This window comes from Montipora foliosa, chromosome 10 (assembly GCF_036669935.1).
Source record: "Montipora foliosa isolate CH-2021 chromosome 10, ASM3666993v2, whole genome shotgun sequence".
Lineage (NCBI taxonomy): Eukaryota > Metazoa > Cnidaria > Anthozoa > Scleractinia > Acroporidae > Montipora > Montipora foliosa.
In genome coordinates this window covers 12835155-12841643 of record NC_090878.1, presented here as the reverse complement: position 1 = coordinate 12841643, position 6489 = coordinate 12835155, and positions in this window count along the sequence as shown.

Genomic DNA, 6489 nt, shown 5'->3' with positions numbered 1-6489 from the left:
AGAGATGATAGACCCCGCTATTACGTCAGGGCGTGGTATCGTGGTCAACCGCGGGTGTGTAACGTGTGTTTGGTCGAGGGGGATCGTGCCGTTGATTGCCCGAACGGCGATAATTGTCGTCGCTGTGAGGATACGGGTCATTTTGCCCGTGTGTGTCCTGTTGCTCGTGCTTCCTTTCCTGAGGTTGCCAGGGGTGCTAATGGCCCCTCTTAATCTGGCACTTCTGGTCCAGCTGCTACGCCTGACGGAACTGACCCTTTGAGTAATGGAGATGATTTAATCTCCTCGGGAGAAGACGCTGGCTCCCAGGTGGTTTCGGCCCCAGGGTGCTTTTGGTGAAGAGGTCACCGCGGACAGCGCCATGTGTGTTTTTTTGGCACTGATGGTGTTGTGGACAGCGGTGTGCCCGCTGCCCGATCGACTGCGGCGAGTGTCCCTGTGTCTGCTTTAAGTGAGCTTTCTGCTTCTGGTGCTTTTGTAGTTAGCAGCGAGTCTCGTCCTCGGGCTTTGTCTTCCGCGAGTGAGCCTCCTGTGTGTGAGGTTTCTAGGAGTAGAGGTGGGTTGGCGGTCCGGTCCAGTACGGTCCCTCAATCCCTATGTCTAGTGTGTATGAGCTTAGTGCTCCAGTATCTTCTGGTGATGTATTGTCGAGTCACCTGAATGGTGGTAATGTGTCTGCTCTGGATGCGTGCTCTCGCCTGAACCTTGATGGAAGTATGAATGACGAGCAGATTATTGTCAGCCCCTTGCCAGAGGGTAAGGCTTTGTTCGCCGATAGCCTTGAGCTTGGATCGAGCCCTGATGCCTCTGGGGCCAGTAGAGGCCCCATCGGCTCCAGCAGCTTCGCCATGTGAGAAGAGTCCGACATCCGAGTGGCGCTCATAGTGTTTTGCAGGGTTATCAGTCTTCTTCTTCTTCTTTACAGAAGAAGACGAAGTCTGGTTTGTTTCCTCTCTGAGGAGTAAGACATCTCCGTTAGGTGCAAAGTCCGGCGTCAATATGTGCCGAATTTTCCGCCAGAGAGGCATTCTATGCCCAAAGGTTGCAAAGCGGTACTTTTCTGACTCTTTTTGTCTGGTCTCCTTGATTTTCTTTTTTCACTTTCTCTTCGCTATGGATAATGCTTAGCTAGCATTTTTACGTTAATGGTGTAAGGGACGCAAATAAATGATTGTCTCTCCATGCAGGAGACACATGCGTCTTCTTGTCAGGACAGCACTTCTTGGTATTCTCCATACGGTTATTTCGTAATATGTTTCCGTGGCTCTGTACATTCCGGACTGTGGAGTGTCTTTTTTTGCTGTTTCGCCCTCGTTTTAGGTTGACCAAATCTGTTACCAACAAGAGAGGGCGTTTCATTATGGCTGAGTTTAAGGGTCTCGGAAGGTCCGTTATTTCTTGGGTTCGTCTTTTGTGCGCCGGTCGTCAATAGGGAGCTTGGGCACGCGCGATTTTTTGACGCGGACGGCAACCGGAAGTGAGCTGTTTTCCCTCTTAACTTGTCTTCACACATCACATTAATTTACATTATCAAGTATCTTTCTTCATCAGAGATGATTAGTATAAAGATCTGGGAAACACCACTGTCCTGGCTCGCGAAATAGTCTCTTCCGGTTGCCTTCCGCGTCTCAAAAACGCGCGTGCTTAAGCTCCCCAATAGTTACAATAGTAACTCCTTCTTGCCTTCTCGGGGGGTGCGGCGGGGTTTCCCTTGTCTCCTCCCCTTTACGTCATTTCCATCGAGGTTCTTGCAGTTAATCTTTGTTCTGATCCTGATATCGTTGGTCTTCGCTTGCCTCGTGTGCCTTCCAGCCTTCTTGTCCTCTCCTTATACGCCGACGATACTTCTCTTATTGCTATTTCGGATGATTCTATACGTGCAGTTTTTTGTGTTTGTGGCAAGTTTGAGCAGGGTACGGGAGCCAAGCTGAACATGGAGAAATGTGAGGGTCTTTTGCTTGGTGGTTGAGTCCACCGTGTGGACAGTCCTTTCCCTATCCAGTGGACTGCCAACAAGATTAAAGTGCTTGGTGTGTTCCTCGGTAACGGAAATCACGACAAATATAATTGGAGTCCTCGTCTGGATGCTGTTACGCGCTGCCTAAATTCTTGGCGTTCTCGTCACTTGTCTTTTACTGGCATGGCTTTGGTTTAGGCTAATACCCTTGCCCTCTCTAGGATATAGTACGTCGCTTGCCTTTTGCCTGTGCCAACATTGTTCTTATCTGAATTAAATACCGTTCTTACTGGTTTTTTTTGGTGTGGGAAGAAGGATTTGGTTGGCCTGACCAAAGCCCGCCGGGGGTTTCTCGGTGGTTTCCGTCCACAATAAAGTTTATGCTCTGCTTTTGCATATGGTTTTTGGTTGTGGGCTCTCCTGTTGCTTTTGATTCTGTTTCTACCAAAAGTTAATATGCTCTGCTTGTTTCTTTGTCTCCATGTACCCCCCTCCCCCCAATCCTTCGTATTACTTGACTTATTTTTGTGCCAATAGTCCACCTGGGCCTCTTTGTACTTTTTACCCCTGGATATAGGTATGTTTCTGATCAAAACTGGAAGATTGGCTATGTCGTTCTGTACAGAGCGGATCGTCTTATTTCGTTTGGCCTTGACATTCCTGCCGCTTGTTTTTGTGATGCGCAGCTGCCTTGGAGATGCGTGCGCATTTGTTTTTTCTTTGTCCCTTCCAATCTCGACCCCAGACCTCTTCTCTTGACCGAGGGAGAGAAGAGCTCTGGGAAACCCTAAAACAAAGTGTCTCCTCATGGTTTTCGTGAAGAACAATAAAAAGATTATCTAATTGGTGCATTCATGTTAGCACGAGAAGTGAGCAAGCGCCGTAAGGTTCAAATAGCCAATGTTTTGGCTACAAGAACCCTACGGGGCATGTTCTCCTACGCAGAGTTTCCCAGAGCCTTGGGTCGACCCGGGGCTCTGGTGACGAGAATGTGTCCCCACTTAACGAACTGTTTTGATTGGGTGTAAACACTTTTATCCACCTTCTCTGTCGATGTTCCTTCGTTGGACGTCCGTCACCTTCTTTTTGGTTTTTCTGAAGCTGAGCTTCGCATATATAGTTTCAAAGGTTTTTTGTTATATTCTTAATGTGTGTAAGATTTTTTTTATCTGGTCTCAGAGGAATGACTTTCATTTCCGCTCGGTCCGGCCTAGTGCTGTAGGCCTTAATTGTTCCATCAAGGCTCGGCAGCGTTTCTTTTTTTCTGTTTTCTTTCATCGCTTTCGTTCTGCTAGACGTCGGAGGGTTTTTTCGAAGCAGCGGGGTACTAATGGGGTTATTGGCAGTGTGTGCGATGGTCTTTTTAAAATTTCTTTTTAGTTCTGTTTTTCTCATTTCCTTCCCTTCCTTTCTTTTTTTTTCAATGACTCGGATCTGACCCATCTTGTTTTGGGGACTTTTGCCAGGGCTCTACTTTACTTGCTGAGCTACGACTTTCGGTTTGGCTTTTTGTGGTTTTGGACTCGTAATTGAATTCACTTGCGACTTTGGGATGCGGATGGGTTGGGTTAGGTGGGGGACTTCTCGATTTGGCTTTTTGTGGTTTTTGGTCTCGGAACAGACTTTGTGGCCTTTGGGCATTGCACTTCGCCTTAGGAACCGCTTCAAATAAAAAAAAAAACCAGTTGTCAAGGGGTTAATCACGTATGGCTCGGGGGTCGATTAATCTCTTCCTCTTTGGATCGAAAGTAGTACGGGGGACCCCAAACAGAGTTTTTGTTGTTTTTTGTATACCCTTTACAAATGCGGGTTCGTTTTGTAGCATTGTCTGGTTAGTTCTGTGCTTACCACATGAAGGAAACGGAGCTACGACTTCGTCAAGGGGTTAGTCATATATCACGTGTTCGCATAACCGGGCACAATAGGAAGCTTTTAAGCCTGGTTTGACTAGAGAGAGCGCTTATTTCACCTTGAAACCGTGATTAACGCAAGCATAAGCACAAGCACAAGCCCATGTACAAGCACAAGGATGAAAATTTTTCATTTTCCTTGTGCTTGGGCGGGTTTATGCTTGCCTTCGCTTGAATTGGGTCGTGTGAAAATGAAACGCAGCATAAGCACAATAGGCCATTTCCGAGTTCATGTCTGCCTCCTCTTCAAAACGAGTCTAAGTGCGAAGTTTTTGTGATGGTAATTAGTTCTACTTTACATATGAATGAAAACTAATTTTCACAACAAAAACTTAGCACTTTGACTCGCTTTGAAGAAGAGGTAGACATGAACTCGGAAATGGCCTATTAAAGCCCTCGTTCCAGATTCTGGTTGATTAAAGCACTCGTCGAATATTCCATCGTTCCAGATTCCCCTCCTCGCAGATTCCCCGCGTCTGAGCATTGAACGAAATAACAGATGCAGTTGATTTTGATGCATATGTCAACGTTCGTTTTCTCTAGCAAAAGCTACTTATGCTTGTGCTTGCTTCTCTATTGGAAACGAGTCTTTATCACCTCAAAATATAACGTTGCTCTATCATTATTCTTTGCGATTATTTCATCTCCTTCAAATCCAACAATGCATAGGCGAAGTATCCTAAAAATAAGTTGGTTTCAGAGTGAAAATAGAGAATGAAAGATCCTTTGTTGAGTGCTCACGTTCTCGTCAAACCTCAAATTTGTTGATTTCACGTCGTCGTTGTGCAGAGTAACGCAAAATATGTGGTTCATATAAAATCCGTGCTGCACGTGCAGCACGCTTATTTACGCTCTTTAAAAATTAACTAATGACGTTAATTGTTGTTGCCGTCGCCGTCGTTGTTTCTTAAGTACTAGGGAGCTTTAGCAACGACGACGGGAACGGCAACGAAAACGTCATCTCAAAACATATATTCGCGTTACTGCAATTAACTCGAGATTATTCCAAGCTTTTTAATGTGACAAAGGTGTAGCATTCCCTCAGGAATGAAACGGTTATGAGCGGCGCTTAATTTGGGGGAGAAAAATGAAAATTTATCTCCAAGTGCTGACGTTCTCCATAACGCCTCAAACTTGGTAATTTCACGTTGTTGCTTTGCTGACGACGGCAAAGAAATGGACAAAAATGAAAAATGCACGTGCAGGGCGTGCAAAGCTATTGTTTTCGCCCACTGAATATGCAAATTGGTGACGTTCTCGTTGCCGTCGCCGTTGTCGTTGCTAAAGTTCCCTAGAGACGACGGGAACGGCAACGAGAACCTCATCTCAAAAAGTTTGCGTTATTGTTATCACTTTGAGATGATTCCGAGCTTTTTAACATGATAATGGTATGGCAGTCCCTCGAGAGTCATGCTACAACCTTATTCCAAAATGGCCGCCATTTTAGTATTCTTTTGTTTGATTGCAAATTGACCCTTTTGGCCTCGCTTTCAAACGTAAAATTCGAAAGAATATTTAACTTGAACGAAGCCAAAAGGACCAATTTGCAATCAAACTAAAGAATACTAAAATGGCGGACGCCATTTTGGAATAAGGTATATAAAGCCTTAAATTTGATTATTTCACGTTGTTGTTTTGCTGACGACGGCAAAGAAATGGACAAAAACGAAACGAAAAACGCACGTGCAAGGCGTGCAAAGCTATCGTTTTTGGCCACTATATATGCAAATTTATGACGTTTTCGCTGCTGTCGCCGTTGTCGTTGTAAAAGCTCCCTGGTGTCTTTGAGGCCCGGTTCAAGCGTCGACCTTGTCATATGCCGAACCTAAAACAATAGATGTTTCTCATTTGCATTATATTCGACACATGAAAAGTTCGACGTTTGAATCGGTCTTGAGGGTGACTTTGAGCGGTCCGAGCGGTCGGAAGGAATATAAATCTCTTTCCAATTTCAACCATTGATGTTTAAGGTGTAATGCGCCCGTTGGAAGAATGGGAAATCCTGCTTAAGACTCCGACATTTTAGTTGTCCTTTGCCCCGTCGACAACCAATAGGCCATTTCCGAGTTCATGTCTGCCTCCTCTTCAAAGCGAGTCTAAGTGCGAAGTTTTTGTGATGGTAATTATTTCTACTTTACATATGAATGAAAACTAATTTTCATAAGAAAAACTTCGCACTTAGACTCGCTTTGAAGAGGAGGCAGACATGAACTCGGAAATGGCCTATTAGTTTCAAGTACAGATCCCTGATTATTGGGCATAGAGCGGTTTTCAATTGAGTGTCGAAAGTAATTAGCGAATTGCTTGGGTTTTGCATTACTTCACTCAGTGATTGGTTCAAAGTTTTCGCGCCACTTTTTTAACCAATCAGAAGTGAAACCAAAACCAATCGTGGCTTGCGCGTGCACATTTTCCCGCGCTTTGTGTCGGCTACGTGTAATTACTTCGAGTTTTGATTGGTTTACTGGATTGTCTCCGTCCTTTTTGATTGGCCAAAGTAATTACTTTGGTTTTGGTTTTACGACACTCATTTGAAAACCGCTCTATTGAAACGCCGAAATTTGTTGAATTGAATGCGGGAGAGAGCTTAAAATATAACACTTTTAGAGAGGCGAATTCAGG